At 39.4% G+C, this 24,794-nt stretch overlaps 1 non-coding gene across 1 annotated transcript; it reads right to left on the minus strand.

The window, feature by feature from the left end:
• Positions 1 to 19,293: 19,293 nt before the first annotated feature.
• On the minus strand, positions 19,294 to 19,397 carry LOC112715774 (small nucleolar RNA R71). The gene has a single exon (XR_003159975.1). It is a non-coding gene; the product is annotated as a small nucleolar RNA R71 (small nucleolar RNA).
• Positions 19,398 to 24,794: the final 5,397 nt, after the last annotated feature.

Raw genomic sequence — 24,794 nt, forward strand, 5'->3', positions numbered from 1 at the left:
GTTCAACTCCAGAAACAGCCCAAGCACGTGAGAGGCTTAAGTCTCAGCCCCAGCACACACCAAGTGGGCCCCATAAGTGGATTTCTGCACCAATTATCTTAGTTTACTCATTTTCTGTAAACCTAGGTTACTAGTTTACTATTTAAACAACCTTTAGAGACTTATTTTGGACCTCATGACATTTTCAGATCTGAACTACATACTCTTTGATGGCATGAGTCTCTAAACTCCATTGTTGGGGGTGAGGAGCTCTGCAGCGTCTCGATGAATTAATGCAATTACTTATATTTTTCCATTCACATATGCGTGTTCCTATATAAGATGTTCATTCGCGCTTAATTATGGAGAAGGTGATGATCCGTGACACTCATCACCTTCCTCAACACATGAACGTGTGTCTGACAACCACCTCCGTTCTACATCAGATTGAATGAATATCTCTTAGATTCCTTAATCAGAATCTTCGTGGTATAAGCCGGATTGATGGCGGCATTCATGAGAATCCGGAAAGTCTAACCTTGTCTGTGGTATTCCGAGTAGGATTCCAGGATTGAATGACTGTGACGAGCTTCAAACTCCTGAAGGCTGGGCGTTAGTGACAAACGCAAAAGAATCATTGGATTCTATTCCAACCTGATTGAGAACCGACAGATAATTAGCCGTGCTGTGACAGAGCATCTGGACCATTTTCACTGAGAGGATGGGAAGTAGCCATTGACAACGGTGACACCCTACATAGAGCTTGCCATGGAAGGAACTTTGCAATTATGTTATTGAGTTGAATATTATATTGCAGGGATTCAGAGGACAAAGCATCTCCAAAACCCCAACATATTCTCCATTACTGCATTACAAGTAATTAATTCACGCTCTTTTATTTTTCTAATAATTCAAACTAATAATTTTAATTGAAATCCTGACTAAGAATAATAAAATAAACATAGCTTGCTTCAAACCAATAATCTCCGTGGGATCAACCCTTACTCACGTAAGGTATTACTTGGACGACCCAGTGCACTTGCTGGTTAGTTGTGCGGATTGCGAAAGTGTGATTGCAATTTCGTGCACCAGCTGGCCATTCGGCCATGCCTGGACCTTCATCACTTATGTATTTTCAACGGTGGAGTTTCTATACACCATAGATTAAGGGTGTGGAGCTCTGCTGTACCTCGAGTTTTAATGCAATTATAACTATTTTCTATTCAGTTAAGCTTATTCTTGTTCCAAGATATCTGTTGCACTTCAACCTGATGGATGTGATGATCCGTGACACTCATCATCATCCACCCTTATGAACGCGTGATTGACAACCACTTCCGTTCTACCTTAGAACAAGCGCATATCTCTTGGATTCCTTGATCAGAATCTTGGTGGTATAAGCTAGAATTATTGGCGGCCATTCCTGAGAATCCGGAAGGTCTAAACCTTGTCTGTGGTATTCCGAGTAGGATTTAGGGATTGAATGACTGTGATGAGCTTCAAACTCGCGATTGTTGGGCGTGATGACAAACGCAAAAGAATCAATGGATTCTATTCTGACATGATCGAGAACTGATAGATGATTAGTCGTGCTGTGACAAGAGCATTTGGACCTTTTTCACTGAGAGGATGGGAAGTAGCCATTGACAACGGTGATGCCCTACATATAGCTTGCCATGGAAAGTAGTATGAAGGATTGAAAGTAAGAAAGTAGTATGTTGTAGAGATTCAACAGGGACAAAGCATCTCCATACACTTATCTGAATTTCCACCAATTTTATGTTTTATTTATTATTACTTTCGAAAACTCCATAATCATTTGAATCCGCCTAACTGAGATTTACAAGATGACCATAGCTTGCTTCATACCAACAATCCCCGTGGGATCGACCCTTACTCACGTAAGGTTTATTACTTGGACGACCCAGTGCACTTGCTGGTTAGTTGTGCGGAGGTGTGAAGAAAGTGCTGAGTTAGTAGATGCGCATACCAAGTTGAATGCCATTGTTAGAGATCACAATTTTGTGCACCAAGTTTTTGGCGCCGTTGCCGGGGATTGTTCGAGTTTGGACAACTGACGGTTCATCTTATTGCTCAGATTAGGTAATTTTCTTTTTGTTTTATTTTCAAAAAAATTTTCAAAAATCTTTCAAAAAAATTTTTACTTCTATTTTCAAAAAATTTTTCTAGATTTTTAAGAATGAATTCTAGTGTTTCATGAAGCATGTTGAAGCTTGGGTGGCTGAAAAGCCATGTCCAAATCCTTTTGGATTGAGGCTTCCACTTGTCAGCATAAAGGGCATGTATATGGAGTTGGATGAAGTATCAACTGTTGCATGCCTAATTTATATCCTAAAGCTGGCTGGCTATTAAGCCATGTCCAACTCCTAGATCGGAGCTTTAGGCTAACATTGAAAGATTCCTGGAATTCTTATTAAAAATTTTGAATTTTTTATTTTATTTTTTCTATATGTTTTCAAAAAAAAATATACAAAAAAATCAATAAAATCATAAAAACAAAAAATATTTTGTGTTTCTTTTTTGAGTCTTGTGTCATGTTTTAAGTTTGGTGTCAATTGCATGTTTCCCTTTTTCTTGGAATTTTTGAAAATTCATGCATGTGTTCTTCATGATCTTCAAGTTGTTCTTGATAAGTCTTCTTGTTTGATCTTTAAATTTTCTTGTTTTGTGTCCTTTGTTGTCTTTCATATGCATTCTTGCATTCATAGTGTCTAAACATGAAAAATTTCTAAGTTTGGTGTCTTGCATGTTTTTCTTTTCTTGAAATTTTTTCAAAAATATGTTCTTGATGCTCATCTTGACATTCAAAGTGTTCTTGGTGTTCATCTTGACATTCATAGTGTTCTTGCATGCATCATGTGTTTTGATTCATAATTTTCATGTTATGAGTCATTTTTTGTATTTTTCTCTCTCATCATTAAAAATTCAAAAATAAAAAAAATCTTTTCCTTATTTTGCTCATAATTTTCAAAAATTTGAGTTGATTTAGTCAAAAATTTTTAAAAACTTAGCTATTTCTTATAAGTAAAGTCAAATTTTCAATTTTAAAAATCTTATATTTTCAAAACCTTTTCAAAAATCAAATCTTTTTTGTTTTTTTATTTATTTTCAAAAATTTTCAACTTTGATTTTCAAAATCTTTTTCTTATCTTTATTTCATAATTTTTGAAAACTTTACTAACAATTAATGTGATTGATTCAAAATTTTGAAGTTTGTTACTTTCTTGTTAAAGAAAGGTTCAAAAAATTAATTTCAAAAATCTTTTCTAACTTCTTATCTTTTTAAAATTGATTTTCAAATCCTTTTAAACTAACTAATTGACTTTTTATTTGTTTCTTTTTTTTTCAAAACCATCTAACTACTTTCCTCTCCCTAATTTTCGAAAAACACTTCTCCTCTACTCAAGAATTCGAACCTATCCTCCTCCTTGTGTTTGGATTCTTACCTTTTCCTTCTTCTATTCCTTCTCTCTTCTACTATCATAAAGGAATCTCTATACTGTGACATAGAGGATTCTTCTTCTTTTTTTGTTCTCTTCTCTTTCATATGAGCAGGAACAAGAAAAAAGGCATTCTTGTTGAAGCTGATCCTGAACCTAAAAGGACTCTGAAGAGGAAACTAAGAGAAGCTAAATTACAACAAGTCAAAGACACTCTTACTGAAATTTTTGAACAAGAAAAGGATATGGCAGCCGAACCCAACAACAATAATGCAAGGAGGATGCTTGGTGATTATACTACACCTACTTCCAAATTTGATGGAAGAAGCATCTCAATTCCTGCCATTGGAGCAAACAATTTTGAGCTAAAGCCTCAAACTAGTTGCTCTGATGCAACAAAACTGCAAGTTCCATGGACTTCCATCAGAAGATCCCTATCAGTTTTTAACTGAATTCTTGCAGATCTGTGAGACTGTTAAGACTAATGGAGTAGATCCTGAAGTCTACAGGCTCATGCTTTTCCCTTTTGCTGTAAGAGACAGAGCTAGAACATGGTTGGACTCACAACCTAAAGATAGCCTGGACTCCTCGAATAAGCTGGTCACGACCTTCTTGGCTAAGTGCTTTCCTCCTCAAAAGCTGAGCAAGCTTAGAGTGGATGTTCAGACCTTCAAATAAAAAGATGGTATATCCCTCTATGAAGCTTGGGAAAGATACAAGCAGATGACCAAATGGTGTCCTTGTGACATGCTTTCAGAGTGGACCATTTTGGATATATTCTATTATGGCCTATCTGAGTTCTCTAAGATGTCACTGGACCATTCTGCAGGTGGATCCATCCACCTAAAGAAGACGCCTGCAGAAGCTCAAGAACTCATTGACATGGTTGCAAATAACCAATTCATGTACACTTCTGAGAGGAATTCTGTGAGTAATGGGACGCCTCAGAGGAAGGGAGTTCTTGAAATTGATGCTCTGAATGCCATATTGGCTCAGAACAAAATGTTAACTCAGCAAGTCAACATGATTTCTCAAAGTCTGAATGGATGGCAAAATGCATCCAACAGTACTAAAGAGGCATCTTCTGAAGAAGAAGCTTATGATCCTGAGAACCCTGCAATAGTAGAGGTAAATTACATGGGTGAACCCTCTGGGAACACCTATAATTCTCCATAGAGAAATCATTCAAAATTCTCATGGAAGGATCAACAAAAGCCTCAACAAGGCTTTAATAATGGTGGAAGAAATAGACTCACCAATAGCAAGCCTTTTCCATCATCTTCTCAGGAACAGACAGAAAATTCTGAGTAGAGTACCTCTAGCTTAGCAAACATAGTCTCTGATCTGTCTAAGGCCACTTTAAGTTTCATGAGTGAAACAAGGTCCTCCATCAGAAATTTGGAGGTACAAGTGGGCCAGCTGAGTAAGAAATTCACTGAAACTCCTCCTAGTACTCTTCCAAGCAATACTGAAGAAAATCCTAAAAGAGAGTGCAAGGCCATTGACATAATCAATATGGATGAACCTAGAGAGGAAGGAGAGGACGTGTATCCCAATGAGGAAGACATCATGGGACGTCTCTCAAGCAAGAAGGAGTTTCCTATTGAGGACCCAAAGGAATCTGAAGGTCATATAGAGATCATAGAGATCTCATTAAACCTCCTTCTGCCATTCATGAGCCCTGAAGACTATTCTTCCTCTGAAGATAATGAAGATGTAACTGGAGAACAAGTTGCTCAATATTTAGGAGCCATCATGAAAGTGAATACCAAGTTGTTTGGTAATGAGACTTGGGAAGGTGAACCTCCCTTGCTCATTAGTGAACTATATACATGGATTCAGCAAACGTTACCTCAAAAGAAACAAGATCCTGGTAAATTCTTAATACCCAGTACCATAGGCACCATGACCTTTGAGAAGGCTCTGTGTGACCTAGGGTCAGGCATAAATCTTATGCCACTCTTTGTAATGGAGAAGCTGGGGATCATTGAGGTACAGCCTACCACATTCTCATTAGAGATGGCAGATGGATCATAAAGACAAGCTTATGGATTAGTAGAGGACGTGTTAGTGAAGGTTAAAAGCCTCTACATCCTTGCTGATTTCATAATCTTAGACACTAGGAATGAGGAGGATGAATGTATCATCCTTGGAAGACCCTTCCTAGCCACAGCAGGAGCTGTGATTGATGTTGACAGAGGAGAGATAGTCTTTCAATTAAATAGGGACTACCTTGTGTTTAAAGCTCAAGGATCTTCTTCTGCAAATATGGAGAGGAAGCATGAAAAGCTTCTCTCAATACAGAGTCAAACAAAGCCCACACAATCAAACTCTAAGTTTGGTGTTGGGGGACCACAACCAAAATCTAAGTTTGGTGTTAAACCACCACATTCAAACTCTAAGTTTGGTGTTAGGAGTCCACAATATTGACCTGATCACCTGTGAGGCTCCATGAGAGCCCACTGTCAAGATAGTGACATTAAAGAAGCGCTTATTGGGAGGCAACCCAACTTTTATTCATCTAATTTTTTTTAATTTTATTGTTCTTTTATGTTTAATTAGGTTCATGATCATGTGGAATCACAAAACAAATACTAAAATTAAAAACAGAATCAAATACAGCAGAAGAAACAGCACACCCTGGAGGAAGAGCTTACTAGCATTTAAACGCCAATAAGGAGCATCTGGCTGGCGTTTAACGCCAGAACAGAGCATCTTTCTGGCATTGAATGCCAGAAACAAGCAGTATTCTGCCGTTTAAATGCCAGGATTGCACCCTGAGGAAAGCTGGCGTTAAACGCCAGAAACAGGCATGGAACTGGCGTTTTAACGCCAGAAACATGCTGCAGATGGGCGTTGAACACCCAAAACAAGCATGAAGCTGGCATTCAACGCCAGAAACAAGCATCAATCTGGCGTTGAATGTCAGGATTGCATGCAGAGGGCATTTTACACGCCTCATTGGTGCAGGGATGTAAATCCTTGACACCTCAGGATCTGTGGACCCCACAAGATCCCTACCTACCTCAACTCACCCTCTTTCTCTTTTTTACACAATCCAATAAACACTCTTCCCCAAAACCCTTCACCAATCACCTCAATCTCTCTTCCCCATCACCTCTTCACCACTCACATCCATCCACTCTTCCCCATAAACTCCACCTACCATCAAAATTCAAAATCTCTTTCCCACCCAAACCCACCGTAAATGGCCAAAACTACTCCTTCTCCCTTCACTATATAAACCCCTCTATCCCTCTTCAGTTTCACACACCACAACCCTCTCTTCTTAACCTTGGCCGAAACCACACACCTCTCCCTTACCTCCATATTTTCTTCTTCTTCTTCTTCTTCTTTCTTCTTTTGTTCGAGGGCGAGCACTATTCTAAGTTTGGTGTGGTAAAAGCATAGCTTTTTTGTTTTTCCATAACCACTTATGGCACCTAAGGCCGGAGAAACCTCTAGAAAAGGGAAAGGAAAGACAAAAGCTTCCACCTCCGAGTCATGGGAGATGGAGAGATTCATCTCTAAAGCCCATTAAGGCCACTTCTACGAAGTTGTGGCCAAGAAGAAGGTGATCCCTAAGGTCCCTTTCAAGCTCAAGAAAAATGAGTATCCGGAGATCCGACATGAGATTCAAAGAAGAGGTTGGAAAGTTCTTACCAACCCCATTTAAAAAGTCGGAATCTTAATGGTTCAAGAGTTCTATGCCAATACATGGGTCACTAGAAACCATGATCAAAGTATGAACCCGAATCCAAAGAATTATCTTACAATGGTTCGGGGGAAATACTTAGATTTCAGTCCAGAAAATGTGAGGTTGGCATTCAACTTGCCTATGATGCAAGAAGATGCACGCCCCTACACTAGAAGGGTCAACTTTGATCAAAGGTTGGACCAAGTCCTTATGGACATATGTGTGGAAGGAGCTCAATGGAAAAGAGACTCAAGAGGCAAGCTGGTTCAATTGAGAAGACTGGACCTTAAGCCTGTGGCTAGAGGATGGATGGAGTTCATCCAACGCTCCATCATCCCCACTAGCAACCGATATAAAGTTACTGTGGATCGGGCCATCATGATCCATAGCATCATGATTGGAGAGGAAGTAGAAGTTCATGAAGTCATCTCTCTTGAATTCTACAAAATAGCCGAAAAGTCCTCCACCATGGCAAGGCTAGATTTTCCTCATCTTATTTGCCATCTATGCTACTCAGTTGGAGTTATCATAGAAGGAAACATCCTCATTGAAGAGGACAAGCCTATCACCAAGAAAAGGATGGAGCAAACAAGAGAGGCCATCCATGGATCTCAAGAGATGCATGAGGAAGCTCATCATCAAGGAATCCCTGAGATGCCTCAAGGGATGCACTTTCCTCCCAACAACCTGAGAAGCCAATCATTCTGAACTTCAAAGGATAAAGTGAGATGCCAAAACTGTTCAGAAGCAAAAAGCTACAAGTCCCGCTCATCTAATTAGAACTAATATTCATTGATATTTTGGGATTTATAGTATATTCTTTTCTTTTTATCCTATTTGATTTTCAGTTTCTTGGGGACAAGCAACAATTTAAGTTTGGTGTTGTGATGAGCGGATAATTTATACGCTTTTTGGCATTATTTTTAGGTAGTTTTTAGTAGGATCTAGCTACTTTTAGGGATGTTTTCATTAGTTTTTATGTAAAATTCACATTTCTGGACTTTACTATGAGTTTGTGTGTTTTTCTGTGATTTCAGGTATTTTCTGGCTGAAATTGAAGGACTTGAGCAATACTCTGATAAGGAGGCTGACAAAGGACTGCTGATGCTGTTGGATTCTGACCTCCCTGAACTCCAAATGGATTTTCCAGCAATATATAATAGTCCATACTTTATTCGAGATTAGATGATTTAAACTGGCGTTCAACGCCAGTTCCATGCTGCATTATGGAGTCAAACGCCAGAAACACGTCATAAACCATAGTTAAACGCCAAAAACACGTTACAACTTGGCGTTTAACTCCAAAAGAAGCCTCTGCACGTGTAAAGCTCAAGCTCAGTCCAAGCATACACCAAGTGGGCCACGGAAGTGGATTTCTGCATCAATTACTTATTTCTGTAAACCCTAGTAACTAGTTTAGTATAAATAGAACTTTTTACTATTGTACTAGGTCTTTGACAATATAGTCTCTTGACCATTCGATCTTTTGATCATTCATGGGGGCTGGCTATTTGGCCATGCCTGGACCTTCATCACTTATGTATTTTCAATGGTGGATTTTCTACACACCATAGATTAAGGGTGTGGGGCTCTGCTGTACCTCGAGTTTTAATGCAATTATTACTATTTTCTATTCAGTTAAGCTTTTTCTTGTTCCAAGATATTCGTTGCACTTCAACCTGATGGATGTGATGATCCGTGACACTCATCATCATCCACCCTTATGAACGCGTGATTGACAACCACTTCCGTTCTACCTTAGAACGAGCACATATCTCTTGGATTCTTTGATCAGAATCTTGGTGGTATAAGCTAGAATTATTGGCGGCCATTCCTGAGAATCCGGAAGGTCTAAACCTTGTCTGTGGTATTCGGAGTAGGATTTAGGGATTGAATGACTGTGACGAGCTTCGAACTCGCGATTGTTGGGCGTGATGACAAACGCAAAAGAATCAATGTATTCTATTCTGACATGATCAAGAACTGACAGATGATTAGTCGTGCTGTGACAAGAGCATTTGGACCTTTTTCACTGAGAGGATGGGAAGTAGCCATTGACAACGGTGATGCCCTACATACAGCTTGCCATGAAAAGGAGTATGAAGGATTGAAAGTAAGAAAGCAGTATGTTGCAGAGATTCAACAGGGACAAAGCATCTCCATACACTTATCTGAATTTCCACCAATGATTTACATAAGTATTTCTATCTTTATTTTATGTTTTATTTATTATTACTTTCGAAAACTCCATAATCATTTGAATCCGCCTAACTGAGATTTACAAGATGACCATAGCTTACTTCATACCAATAATCTCCGTGGGATCGACCCTTACTCATGTAAGGTTTATTACTTGGACGACACAGTGCACTTGCTGGTTAGTTGTGCGGAGTTGTGAAGAAAGTGCTGGGTTAGTAGATGCGTATACCAAGTTGAATGCCATTGTTAGAGATCACAATTTCGTGCACCAAGGAGCATCCTGCTGAAGCGGATGCTCTGTCTGTAGAGGAATCTCTAGATCTATGGCCTGTAGCTGGTGGTGTTCCTCATGGTGCATGTCAGTGGGCTCAGGTGCTCCCTGCTCAGCCTGGGTATGTGCCTCCTCCTCATGATGACTCGCCTCCTCCTCAGATGTCTCTGAAGGTGTATCAGGCTTGGAGGGGATGTTGGTGTTACCGGACCGGATCATCAGCTTTAAATGCTCATAGCGTCGCTTGTGGAGACGCTCAGACGTCTCATAACGTCACCTGTTGCGACGCTCAGACCTCTCAAATTGCTGCTGGTGGCGGCGCTCCATCTGGTCTAAGCGGTCAACGAGTCAGTGCACCAGAAGATAAACGGGCTCAGGAGCAGGTGGGGGTGCAGTGGATGGAGCTGGGGCAGTGGATGCTGAAGGAACAGCTGAAGATGTAGCCACCTCAGCAGAGTCAGTGAGAAAAGGAGGTCGGTAGCCTAGAGCCTAAAACTTCCTACTGTGAGGGATGATCTTCCTGCAGTCTGCGGCGGATGGCTTTTCATCAGCAATTTCCCAAGGCACCTCAGCTCGGTGACCCAACTGAGTAATTAAGAATGGAAAAGGGAGGGTGCCTCTGACATGGACCCTGGCCATTTAATACCGGATGAAGTGGGGCAAATATAGGTCCTTACCCTCCATCACACACCAGATGAGGGTAATCATAGCAGCTGGCACCTCTCTCTCATGAGTGCTCGGCATTACGTAGTTACTCAGAATCTGCTGCCAAAGTCGAGCCTCATCATTTAGATATATCAGCCTGATTCCCTTAGGTACCATTGTGCTCTTTTCCATGACCCATGGAATAGTAGGATCAAGAGCTATAGTCCGTTTTACTGCATTCCAGTCAAATCTCATGAATCTCATATCCTCTTCAGCCCTTTGGTAACCGTCTGGCTGATTTGATTTAGGTGGGAGATGGAGGATGTCTTCTATGGCTTCCTCAGTAACCAGAATTTGTTTACCTCTGAGCTGTACTGCATCCATGGATGTTTTAAAGTAGTTACATTTGAATTCTCTGACCCAGGAAGAGTTGATCTCAGTCAAGTTTCTCTCCAAGAAGAACCAGCCTCTTTGTTTAATTTGGTCTGAAGTATATTGCTTGAGTTCTTCTGGAATTTTGAGTGTCCTTTCCAGGTATAGGTTCCTGGATGTGGCAAAAATTGGGTACTTCAGCTCACAATATTTATTTGCAATTTTCACTGGGTCAGCTGCAAGTACAAACTGATCAGCCTTTTCCTGCGGGGTAAAGTTCTTCTCTCGCCAGGAATCATCATGCAAAATGTCAAGGATGGTCATAGAGGATTCACCTCTTTTCCTTTTGCCAGTGGTTGCTTTGCCTTTTCCTTTGCTTTGAGGGTCAGATATCCTGAAAAGCAGAAATTCCAGGATATAATTGAAGAACAAAAGCAGGAAAATAAGTAAGCAAATAGAATATTCACAATATAAGCACAGAGTGGCAAAAGAGCAAGAGAAGCATAAAATGAGTCAAATATATGTGCATTTTGGATTGTGTTCAAGTGGAAAAGACTGAAAATAGAAATCAGAATCCAAAATATATGATAAGTATAAGTCATGTTAATTAGGAAAAATAGTGATCATGCCCTGAGTTAAAAGTTAAAGTAGTCAGGTAAAAAGAGAAATCAAAAAGTTGAAATGGTTAATAGGTGAAAAGGAAGTTAGAAAGTGAAAGCAGTGAGTTAGGAAAAAGAAAGTTAAAGTAAGTGGCATGATAATGGGTTTCCTAGGTAACAAGAGATTCACAAATTTAAAGAATAATCAACTCATATTCAAGCAAAGATTTCAGTTTATTGATGATAATCCAGATAGATACAAGAGTTGCAAAATTAAAATGAAATCATCAATAATGCAATTTATTAACCAGCGAATCAAAAGGAATAAGAATGCTAGCCCGTGCATTCATGAATTGGTTTGGTTGTAGCCAAGTAGTGCAAAATTCAAAATTCCCAAAACCAATACATGAATGGGAAAAATGAAACAATTTCCAGAAAATTGGGCAGCATTCTGGCTAAAATTGGATGTTCCTGTGAAGTAAACAGCAGGAAAAATCAGTTCATATAAAATTAAATAAAGCTGCAAAGAGACACAAATAACATGAACATGAAAGAACCGTGTAACAGCAGCATGAAACATGGAAGAACAATATATGAACAAAATGATCATCACAGCAAAATCATAATCACGAAATAGATAAAACAAGTAGCAAGAACGGCGCAATTATCAGGCCTTAATTCACTAACCACATCCTAGCTACCTAACCACCTAGAGTCCATTACAATCATGCATCTCTAATTATCCTAACTTGAACAGAATCTGAAAAATATGCAACTAACTAACTAAGGATAGAGGAATCAGTGTTCGGCGAAACCTAGTATGTGTATGAACAGAGGTATGGATCAGAGAGATGGTGGGAATGTGGTGGTGGTGTTGCTGACGCGGCGGCGATGGGAGGGGTGGCACAGCGGCAGTCTGAGGTGGTGGCAGGGGTGGGTTTGTAGTGCTAGGTTAGGGTTAAGGGAGGGGTAGGGAAGGAAGAAGGGGGGCAAAGGTTGTCGGGCTGTGGTGGTGGTCGGCGGTGATGGGTGGCGGCGTGGTGGTGGTGGCTCGGTGAGGCGGCGCGGCAGTGGGGGGAGTGCAAGGGAAGAAGATGGGGGAAGGAGAAGAGAAGAAAGAAGAGGGTGGCGCGGCGCGGCGGGCTGGTGGCTGGTAGGTGGTGGTTGGTTGCAGAGGAGGGGGAGGTACAGAGGAGGAAGGAAGGGGGTTTGGGACGCGATGGGGTTAGGGTTCGCGTGATTTGGGATTAGTGATTTCAAATCCACGCGAACGCGTGGAGCATGCGATCGCGTGATTTGGGGTGAAAGGGGGTTGATGCGGTCGCGTTATTGACGCGATCGCGTTAGTTGGGTAGAGGATAAGTGACGCGGATGCGTAAAGCATGCGAACGCGTCGCTGTGAATTGTGCGAGACGCATAGTTCCAGCGTCGTTTTGGCGCAACTCTCTGTTTCCATTTAGGGGGCCAAAATATCCATGTGACGCGGACGCGTCGCTCACGCTTTCGCGTGGGATGAGTGTTGTGCAAGTGACGCGGTCGCGTTAGGGACGCGAACGCGTAGGCCGTTTTGTGCTAAACGCACACCAGCCGCACGATTCCAGCCCAACTTTCTGGGCGTTTAATCTTTACGCCGATTTCCATTCAACGCCCACGCATGGCCTGCGCGCTCGCGTGGGGTGTTTTTTTTATCCAGTATGCAGAATGCAATGAATGTTATGCACAATTTCAGGTTCAATCAAAATTCAAAAACAGACTAAACTGAAAAAGGAAAGATCATACCGTGGTGGGTTGTCTCCCACCTAGCACTTTTAGTTAAAGTCCTTAAGTTGGACATTTGATGAGCTTCCTGTTATGGCGGCTTGTGCTTGAATTCATCCAAAAATCTCCACCAATGTTTGGAATGCCAACAGCCTCCTAGGTCCCAAACAAGGCACGTAAAGCCCTTGAGCAGTTTCAAATAGGTTCTCAGGCTTCCCGTGTGCTGAATGTCAGAACAAACTCCAGGATCCCAAACTTTGCTTTTACACTCGTCTTTGTCTTGATTTGCATTTTTCCAGCCGAGTGATAAGTAATCTGAATTCTCACTGTAGTGACCAAACAGCTTCCGAGACCCATACAATTGAGCTTGACACCAATCCTTGCGCCTCAAATTGAAGTGTGAAACCTCATTGAATCTTGCATACCAGCTCTGAGTGCTAGTCAATTCCCTTTTACTCTTAAAGCCGCAAAGAGCTCCAAGCTGGCCATCTGTTTCATGTAAACCATATTCAAGTGGAAAAGTAAAGAGAAAAGCTAAGGATTTTACCCACTTGAAGTTTGTATTGGGTGGTAATGGCCTTAGGATAGGTGTTTCCAGTGGTTTTGCAAGCTCTACTCCCTTGTGGTCTTCTGTGAATTCCTTCACTTCTTTGCAAACTTCTTTAATTTCAACCATGTCTTGATCAAAATCTTCGATATCTTCTTCATCACTTGAGTCATAATTGGGAGGTTGAGAAAAGTCTACCTCTGCATCATCTTCGTATTCACTTGGGGAAGATTCTTCTATCTCAAAGAATTCGCTTGCAGGTGCAAGTTCATTACTAAGAGAACTTGACTTGTGATTATCATCATCAAGGAAACTTGCGTCTTAGGTTATTCTGTCCAGTTCTCCAAAAGATACCTGCTTTGGGGGTTGTGCGCTATCCTCCTTAGCATCAATTGTAACATCCTTGACGGAATTCTACACAACTCTGGATTCCCATGGAGGTTCAGCGTCTCCTAAGTCTTCAATCAACTCTTCTTCTTCTATAACGATAGCTTCCTCTACTTGTTCCAGTACGAAGTCATACTCTGTACTGTCTACTGCAGTTTCTAGTATCTCCTTCATGCTACGTTCTTCATTAGATTGTCCACCTGGAGCTTTGGGAGTTCCTTGACTGTCCGAACGTCTGGAAGATAATTTATTTATTGCTTGCTCCAATTGATGAAGGGTTACATGAAATTGATCTATTGTTTCCTTGAGGTGAGCCTGTGATTCTTGAGGTGATGGATATGGACATGGTACATAGGGAAGTGGTGGTTCTTGGGAGTAATTGGATTGGAATGGGGGTGGATAATGATCATACGGTGGTGAATGGTGAAAAGGAGCTTGTGAATGTGGTGGTTCGAAGCTATGTTGAGAGGATGGTCTATAAGCACAGGGTGGGGCTTGTTGGTAAATACAAGGGGGTCCACCATATCTATCAGCTTGGTATGCATTGTAGAATGGTCTTTGTCCATGATATATTGGAAGGTGTTGTTGCCTAAAGAGTTGATTAGATCCTCTTGGTTGCATCCATCTTTGATTGCTTTGACCGTGATGCATAGTCCTGTTATAGCTTCCATTCCTTTCAACAAATTTAGAACCAAACTAAAAACGAGAGGGGATGAGAACTCATAGTAGCTATTAGAAATAAGAAGGGAGAACAGAAACAGAGAAACAAGTAAAGGAAAAATATTTACAATAACCAATAATGAGACACATGTTTGCAATTCCCCAGCAACGGCGCTATTTTGACGATCGGATTTCCTGTCGATAAAGAAATTCACAAATATATAATCGCGTTGCAAGTATAGCTTTTAAACCAACAGAGAATCCTTTCGTACAAAAGTTTTGTTTGTCACTTAATCAAACCCAATAAAAATAAATAACCGAAGTATTCAAACCCCGGGTCGTCTTCTCAAGGAATTGCAGGGAAGTATGATTTATTATTGGTTATGAAAAACAATATTTTTGGGTTTTTGAAATAAGGAGCAAGTAGTTTGAATGACAAGAAAAATAAATTAATAATAATAAAATCTCTTGGCAAGGTATGAGAACTGGAAATCCTATCCTAGTTATCCTTATCAGCTGTGATGAGAATTGTTTATTGCTCTCACTTAGTCAACCTCTAACTATGAAGCTAAGTCAAGTGTATAAATCAATATGAATCCTCAAGTCCTAGTCTTTTCCGTGGAAAGACTAGCCTTAGAGATATCCAAATTAATCAGCAACTCCCAATTTCAACCACTGTTTTATTTTGACAACTCAAGCGTAACCAATTACTCAACCAAAGGCAAAAGGGAAAAATCTAACTTAAGCCATCAATTGATAATAAATTATAGAAGAAGTAATAAGTCTGAAATATCTCAAATTGAATTAATAAAGATATCAAATCTAACATGGGAATTCATAAATTAAATTGGGAAAATAAATAAAAAGAATATTGAACCTGTGATGAAGAAGTAGAAATCCTAATCCTAATCCTAAATCCTAAGAGAGAGGAGAGAACCTCTCTCTTTAGAAACTACATCTAAACCTAAGATTGTGTGTGATGAGCGGATAATTTATACGCTTTTTGGCATTGTTTTTAGGTAGTTTTTAGTATGATCTAGTTACTTTTAAGGATGTTTTTATTATTTTTTATGATAAATTCACATTTCTGGACTTTACTATGAGTTTGTGTATTTTTCTATGATTTCAGGTATTTTCTGGCTGAAATTGAGGGACCTGAGCAAAACTCTGATAGGAGGCTGACAAAGGACTGCTGATGCTGTTGGAATCTGACCTCCCTGCACTCGAAATGGATTTTCTGGAGCTACAGAACTTCAAATGGCGCGCTCTTAAAGGCGTTGGAAAGTAGACAACCAGGGCTTTCCAGCAATATATAATAGTCCATACTTTATTCGTGATTAGATGACGTAAACTGGCGCTCAACGCCAGTTCCATGCTGCATTCTAGAGTCAAACGCCAGAAACACGTCACGAACCAGAGTTGAACGCCCAAAACACGTTACAACTTGGCGTTCAACTCCAAGAGAAGCCTCAGCTCGTGGATAGATCAAGCTCAGCCCAAACATACACCAAGTGGGCTCTGGAAGTGGATTTATGCATCAACTACTTACTCTTGTAAACCCTAGTAGCTAGTTTAGTATAAATAGAACTTTTTACTATTGTTTTAAAAGTCTTTTGATCATTTGGTCTTGTGACCATGTTTGGAGGGCTGGCCATTCGGCCATGCCTGGACCTATCACTTATGTATTTTCAACGGTGGAGTTTCTACACACCATAAATTAAGGGTGTGGAGCTCTGCTGTACCTCAGTTTCAATGCAATTACTACTATTTTCTATTCAATTCGATTTATTCCTGTTCTAAGATATTCGTTGCACTTCAACTTGATGAATGTGATGATCCGTGACACTCATCATCATTCTCACCTATGAACGCGCGTGACTGACAACCACTTCCGTTCTACCTTAGGCCGGGCGCATATCTCTTGCATTCCTTAATCAGAATCTTCGTGGTATAAGCTAGAATTGATGGCGGCATTCATGGGAATCCGGAAAGTCTAACCTTGTCTGTGGTATTTCGAGTAGGATTCCGGGATTGAATGACTGTGACGAGCTTCAAACTCCTGAAGGTTGGGCGTTAGTGACAGACGCAAAAGAATCACGAGATTCTATTCCAACCTGATTGAGAACCGACAGATGATTAGTCGTGCTGTGACAGAGCATTTGGACCTTTTTCACTTAGAGGATGGGATGTAGCCATTGACAACGGTGATGCCCTACATACAGCTTGCCATGGAAAGGAGTAAGAAGGATTGGATGAATGTAATAAGAAAGTAGAGATTCAGAAGGAACACAGCACCTCCATGCACCTATCTGAAATTCCCACCATTGGATTACATGAGTAACTTTATCTTTATTTCCTATTTATTTTATTTATCTTTTGAATATCGAATCTAATCATATTTGAATAAGCCTGACTGAGATTTACAAGATGACTATAGATTGCTTCATACCAACAATCTCCGTGGGATCGACCCTTACTCACGTAAGGTATTACTTGGACGACCCAATGCACTTGCTGGTTAGTTGTGCGGAGTTGTGACTAAGTGTAATTCACGTGTGAGAGCTACCAAATTATTGGAGCCATAGTTGATGATCATAATTTCGTCCACCAAGTTTTTGGCGCCATTGTCGGGGATTGTTCGAGTATGGACAACTAACGGTTCATCTTGTTGCTCAGATTAGGTAATTTTCTTTTTTATTTTCCTTTCAAAAAAGTTTTCAAAAATTTTTTTCTTTATTTTCGTTTTTTCAAAAATATAATTTTTGAAAAAAGATAATAAAAATACAAAAAAAATCATAAAATCATAAAAACCAAAAATATTTTGTGTTTCTTGTTTGAATCTTGAGTCAATTTTTAAGTTTGGTGTCAATTGCATGCTTTAAAAATTTTTCTTGCATTTTTCGAAAATTCATGCATTCATGGTGTTCTTCATGATCTTCAAGTTGTTCTTGACAAGTGTTCTTGTTTGATCTTGATGTTTTCTTGTTTTGTGTTGTATGTTGTTTTTCATATGCATTTTTGCATTCATAGTGTCCATGCATTAAAGAACTCTAAGTTTGGTGTCTTGCATGTTTTCTTTGCATCAAAAATTTTTCAAAAATATGTTTTTGATGTTCATCATGATCTTCAAAGTGTTCTTGGTGTTCATCTTAACATTCATAGTGTTCTTGCATCATCATGAGTTTTGATTCATAATTTTCATGTTGTGAGTCATTTTTGTTATTTTTCTCTCTCATCATTAAAAATTCAAAAATCAAAAAATATCTTTTCCTTAATTTTCTCATAATTTTCAAAAATTTGAGTTGACTTAGTCAAAATTTTTTAAAATTAGTTGTTTCTTACAAGTCAAGTCAAATTTTCAATTTTAAAAATCTTATCTTTTCAAAATCTTTTTCAAAAATTAATTCTTTTTTTTATTTTTTTATTTTCGAAAATCTTTTTAAATATTTTTCAAAAATCTTTTTCTTAATTCTATCTTGATTTTCGAAAATTATACTAACAAGTAATATGATTGATTCAAAAATTTGAAGTTTGTTACTTTCTTGTTAAGAAAGGTTCAATCTTTAAATTCTAGAACCATATCTTTTAGTTTCTTGTTAGTTAAGTAATTAATTTTAATTTTAAAAATTAAATCTTTTTCAATCCTATCTTTTTATCATATCTTCTTATCTTATCTTTTTATCATATCTTTTTCAAAATTTATCTTTTTCAAAAATTTGATTTCAAAATATCTTATCTAACTTCTTATCTTCTTATCTTTTCAAATTTGACTTTAATATCTTTTTCAACTAACTATTTGACTTTTTGTTTGTTTCTTATCTTTTTCAAAATCACCTAACTACTTTTCCCTCTCTAATTTTCGAAAATATCTCATCTCTTTTTCAAAATTTCTTTTTAATTGTTTTAAATTTTAATTTTAATTATATCTTATCTTTAATTTTCGAAAATCATTAACTACTTTTTCAAAATTATTTTCAAATTCTCCCTCTCTTCTCTTCTTCTATTTATTTATTTATTTACTAACACTTCTCTTCACCTCTCTTCATCTCCAATTACTGCCTCTATCCTCACCCTTGTGATTGGATTCTCCACTTTTATTCCTTTCTTCTTCTACTAATAATAAGGATCCTCTTTGTCCAGATATAGAGGATTCTTCTTCCTTTTCTTTTTCTCTTCTCTTTCATATGAGCAGGAACAAGGAAAAAGACACTCTTGTTGAAGCTGATCCTGAACCTAAAAGGACTCTGAAGAGGAAACTAAGAGAAGCTAAATTACAACAATCCAGAGACAACCTTTCTGAAATTTTTGAACAAGAGAAGATGGCAGCCGAACCCAACAACAATAATGCAAGGAGAATGCTAAGTGATTTCACTAAACCAACGTCCAAGTTTGATGAAAGAAGCATCTCAATTCCTGCCATTGGAGCAAACAATTTTGAGTTGAAACCTCAATTAGTTGCTTTGATGCAACAGAACTGCAAGTTTCGTGGACTTCCATCTGAAGATCCTTATCAGTTTTTAACTGAGTTCTTGCAGATTTGTGAGACTGTTAAGACAAATGGAGTAGATCCTGAAGTCTACAGGCTCATACTTTTCCCTTTTGCTGTAAGAGACAGAGCTAGAACATGGTTGGACTCACAACCTAAAGATAGTTTGGACTCCTGGGATAAGCTGGTCACGGCCTTCTTGGATAAATTCTTTCCTCCTCAAAAGCTGAGCAAGCTTAGAGTGGATGTTCAGACCTTCAAACAAAAAGATGGTGAATCCCTTTATGAAGCTTGGGAAAGATACAAGCAGATGACCAAAAAATGTCCTTCTGACATGTTTTCAGAATGGACCATATTAGATATATTCTATTATGGTCTATCTGAGTTTTCCAAAATGTCATTGGACCATTCTGCAGGTGGATCCATTCACATAAAGAAAACGCCTGCAAAAGCTCAAGAACTTATTGACATGGTTGCAAATAACCAATTCATGTACATTTCTGAGAGGAATTCCGTGAATAATGGGACGCCTCAGAGGAAGGGAGTTCTTGAAATTGATGCTCTGAATGCTATATTGGCTCAGAACAAAGTGTTGACTCAGCAAGTCAACATGATCTCTCAAAGTCTGAATGGATGGCAAAATGCATCCAACAGTACTAAAGAGGCAGCTTCTGAAGAAGCTTATGATCCTGAAAACCCTGCAATGGCAGAGGTTAATTACATGGGAGAACCTTATGGGAACACCTATAATTCATCATGGAGAAATCATCCAAATTTCTCATGGAAGGATCAACAAAAGCCTCACCAAGGCTTTAATAATGGTGGAAGAAACAGGCTAAACAATAACAAGCCTTTTCCATCATCTTCTCAACAACAGACAGAGAATTCTGAGCAGAACCCCTCTAATTTAGCAAATTTAGTCTCTGATCTGTCTAAGGCCATTTTAAGTTTCATGAGTGAAACAAGGTCCTCCATCAGAAATTTGGAGGCACAAGTGGGCCAGCTGAGTAAGAAAGTCATTGAAACTCCTCCCAGTATTCTCCCAAGCAATACAGAAGAGAATCCAAAAGGAGAGTGCAAGGCCATTGATGTAATCAATATGGCCGAATGCACAAGGGAGGAGAAGGACAAAAATCCTAGTGAGGAAGACCTCCTGGGACGTCCTCTGAGCAAGAAGGAGTCCTCTATTGAGGACTTAAAGGAATCTGAGGCTCATATAGAGACCATAGAGATTCCATTAAACCTCCTTCTTCTATTCATGAGCTCTGAAGACTATTCTTCCTCTGAAGAGGATGAAGATGTAACTGGAGAGCAAGTTGCTCAATATCTAGGAGCCATCATGAAGCTAAATGCCAAGATATTTGGTAATGAGAGGAAGCATGAACAGCTTCTCTCAATGCAGAGTCAAACAGAGCCCCCACAGTCAAACTCTAAGTTTGGTGTTGGGAGGCCACAACCAAACTCTATGTTTGGTGTTGAACCCCCACATTCAAACTCTAAGTTTGGTGTTGGGAGGTCCCAACAATGCTCTGAACATCTATGAAGCTCCATAAGAGCTCACTGTCAAGCTATTGACATTAAAGAAGCGCTTATTGGGAGGCAACCCAATTTTTATTTATCTAATTTTATTTTATTTTCATTGTTCTTTTATGTTTTATTAGGTTCATGATCATGTGGAGTCACGAAAAAATATTAAAATTAAAAAAATAGAATAAAAAACAGCAGAAGAAAAATCACACCCTGGAGGAAGGACTTACTAGCGTTTAAACGCCAGTAAGGAGCATCTGGTTAGCGTTCAACGCTAGAAAAGAGCATGGATCTGGCGCTGAACACCAGAAACAAGCAACATCCCGCGTTCAAACGCCAGGAATGCACCCTGAGGAGAGTTGGCGCTGAGCGTCAGAAACAAGCATGGAACTGGCATTCAACGCCAGAAACATGCTGCACATGGGCGTTGAACGCCCAGAACATGCATCACTTCGGTGTTTAAATTCCAGAATGGTATACTAAGGCATTTTACATGCCTAATTGGTGCAGGGATGTAAATCCTTGACACCTCAGGATGGACCCCACAGGATCATCTCAAGATCTGTGGACCCCACAGGATCATCTTAGGATCTGTGGACCCCATAGGATCCCCACCTAACATATTCTCACCTTACCTCCTAATTAATCCTATAACACACTTTCCCAAAAACCCTTCACCAATCACCTAAATCTCTCTTCCCAATTACCCCCTTCATCACTCACATCCATCCACTCTTCCCCATAAACCCCACCTACCTTTCAAATTCAAAAATCTTTCCCACCCAAACCCACCCTAAATGGTCGCACCTAACCTCTCTCACTTCCCTATATAAACCCCTCCATTCTCCTTCATTTTCACACAACACAAACCTCTCTTCTCCTTCTTGGCCGAATACACCTCTCCCCCTCTCCTCCATATTTTCTTCTTCTTCTTCTTCTTTTCTTTCTTCTCTTGCTCGAGGGTGAGTAATATTTTAAGTTTGGTGTGGTAAAAGCATAAGCTTTTTATTTTTCCATTACCATTGATGGCACCTAAGGCCGGAGAATCCTCTAGAAAAGGGAAAGGAAAGACAAAAGCTTCCACCTCCGAGTCATAGGAGATGGAAAGATTCATCTCCACATCCCATCAAGACCACTTCTATGATGTTGTGGCCAAGAAGAAGGTGATCCCTGAGGTCCCTTTCAAGCTCAAGAAAAATGAGTATCCGGAGATCCGACATGAGATCCAAAGAAGAGGTTGGGAAGTTCTAACCAACCCCATTCAACAAGTCGGAATCTTAATGGTTCAAGAGTTCTATGCCAATGCATGGATCATTAGGAACCATGATCAAAGTATGAACCCAAATCCAAAGAACTATCTTACAATGGTTCGGGGAAAATACTTATATTTTAGTCTGGAAAATGTGAGGTTGGCGTTCAACTTACCCATGATGCAAGGAGATGCACCCCCCTACACTAGAAGGGTCAACTTTAATCAAAGGTTGGACCAAGTTCTCATGGACATATGTGTGGAAGGAGCTCAATGGAAAAGAGACTCCAAAGGCAAGCCGGTTCAACTAAGAAGACTGGACCTCAAGCCTGTGGCTAGAGGATGGTTGGAGTTCATTCAACGCTCCATCATCCCCACTAGCAACCGATCTGAAGTTACTGTGGATCGGGCCATCATGATTCATAGCATCATGATTGGAGAGGAAGTAGAAGTTCATGAAGTCATCTCCCATGAATTCTACAAAATAGCCGATAAGTCCTCTACTTTGGCAAGGCTAGCTTTTCCTCATCTTATTTGCCATCTATGTTACTCAGCTGGAGTTATCATAGAAGGAGACATCCTCGTTGAGAAGGACAAGCCCATCACTAAGAAAAGGATGGAGCAAACAAGAGAGCCCACTCATGGAACCCAAGAGACGCATGAGGAAGCTCATCACCAAGAAATCCTGGAGAGGCCTCAAGGGATGCACTTTCCTCCCAACAACTATTGGGAACAACTCAACACTTCCTTAGAATATTTGAGTTACAATGTGGAACAATTAAGGGTGGAACATCAAGAGCACTCCATCATTCTCCATGAAATAAGAGAAGATCAAAGGGCAATGAGGGAGGAGCAACAAAGGCAAGGAAGGGACATAGAAGAGCTTAAGGACATCATTGGTCCTTCAAGAAGAAGACGCCACTAAGGTGGACTCATTCCTTGTTCTTATTTCTCTGTTTTTCGATTTTTATGCTTCATGTCTATTTATGTTTTGTGTCTCTACTTCATGATCATTAGTATGTAGTAACTATGTCTTAAAGCTATGAATAAATTCCATAAATCCTTCACATCTCTTAAATAAAAAATGTTTTTAATTCAAAAGAACAAGAAGTACATAAATTTTAAAAATTATCCTTGAATTTAATTTAATTATATTGATGTGGTGACAATACTTTTTGTTTTCTGAATGAATGCTTAAACAGTGCATCTTTTTTATCTTGTTGTTTATGAATGTTAAAATTGTTGGCTCTTGAAGGAATGATGAACAAAGAGAAATGTTATTGATGATCTAAAAAATCATAAAATTGATTTTTGAAGCAAGAAAAAGCAGTGAAAAAGCAAAAGCTTGCAAAAAAATTGCGAAAAAAATAGAAAGAAAAAGAAAAAGCAAGCAGAAAAAGCCAATAGTCCTTAAAACCAAAAGGCAAGGGCAAAAAGGATCCAAGGCTTTGAGCATCAATGGATAGGAGGGCCCAAGGAAATAAAATCCAAGACTAAGTGGCTAAATCAAGTTGTCCCTAACCATGTGCTTGTGGCATGCAGGTCCAAGTGAAAAGCTTGAGACTGAGTGGCTAAAGTCGTGATCCAAAGCAAAAAGAGTGTGCTTAAGAGCTTTGGACACCTCTAACTGGGGATTTTAGCAAAGCTGAGTCACAATCTAAAAAGGTTCACCCAGTCATGTGTCTGTGGCATTTATGTATCCGGTGGTAATACTGGAAAACAAAGTGATTAGGGCCACGGCCAAGACTCATAAAAGTAGCTGTGTTCAAGAATCAACATACTTAACTAGGAAAATCAATAACACTATCTGAAATTTTAAGTTCCTAGAGAAGCCAATCATTCTAAACTTTAAAGGAAAAAGTGAGATGCCAAAACTGTTCAGAAGCAAAAAGCTACAAGTCCCGCTCATCTAATTAGAATTAATATTCATTGATATTTTGGAATTTATAGTATATTCTCTTCTTTTTACCCTAATTGATTTTTAGTTGCTTGGGGACAAGCAACAATTTAAGTTTGGTGTTGTGATGAGCGGATAATTTATACGCTTTTTGGCATTGTTTTTAGGTAGTTTTTAGTATGATCTAGTTACTTTTAGGGATGTTTTCATTAGTTTTTATGCTAAATTCACATTTCTAGACTTTACTATGAGTTTGTGTATTTTTCTGTGATTTTAGGTATTTTCTGGCTGAAATTGAGGGACCTGAGCAAAACTCTTATAGGAGGCTGACAAAGGACTGCTGATGCTGTTGGAATCTGACCTCCCTGCACTCGAAATGGATTTTCTGGAGCTACAGAACTTCAAATGGAACGCTCTCAACGGAGTTGGAAAGTAGACATCCAGAGCTTTCCAACAATATATAATAGTCCATACTTTATTCGTGATTATATGACGTAAACTGGTGCTCAACGCCAGTTCCATGCTGCATTCTAGAGTCAAACGCCAGAAACACGTCACGAACCAGAGTTGAACGCCCAAAACACGTTACAACTTGGCGTTCAACTCCAAGAGAAGCCTCATCTCGTGGATAGATCAAGCTCGGCCCATACATACACCAAGTGGGCCCCGAAAGTGGATTTATGCATCAATTACTTACTCCTGTAAACCTTAGTAGCTAGTTTAGTATAAATAGAACTTTTTACTATTGTTTTAAAAGTCTTTTGATCATTTGGTCTTGTGACCACGTTTGGGGGGCTGGCCATTTGGCCATGCTTGGACCTATCACTTATGTATTTTCAACGGTGGAGTTTCTACACACCATAGATTAAGGGTGTGGAGCTCTGCTGTACCTCAGTTTCAATGCAATTACTACTATTTTCTATTCAATTCGATTTATTCCTGTTCTAAGATATTCATTGCACTTCAACTTGATGAATGTGATGATCCGTGACACTCATCATCATTCTCACCTATGAACGCGCGTGACTGACAACCACTTCCGTTCTACCTTAGGCCGGGC

The sequence above is a fragment of the Arachis hypogaea genome, chromosome 1, assembly GCF_003086295.3.
Source record: "Arachis hypogaea cultivar Tifrunner chromosome 1, arahy.Tifrunner.gnm2.J5K5, whole genome shotgun sequence".
Lineage (NCBI taxonomy): Eukaryota > Viridiplantae > Streptophyta > Magnoliopsida > Fabales > Fabaceae > Arachis > Arachis hypogaea.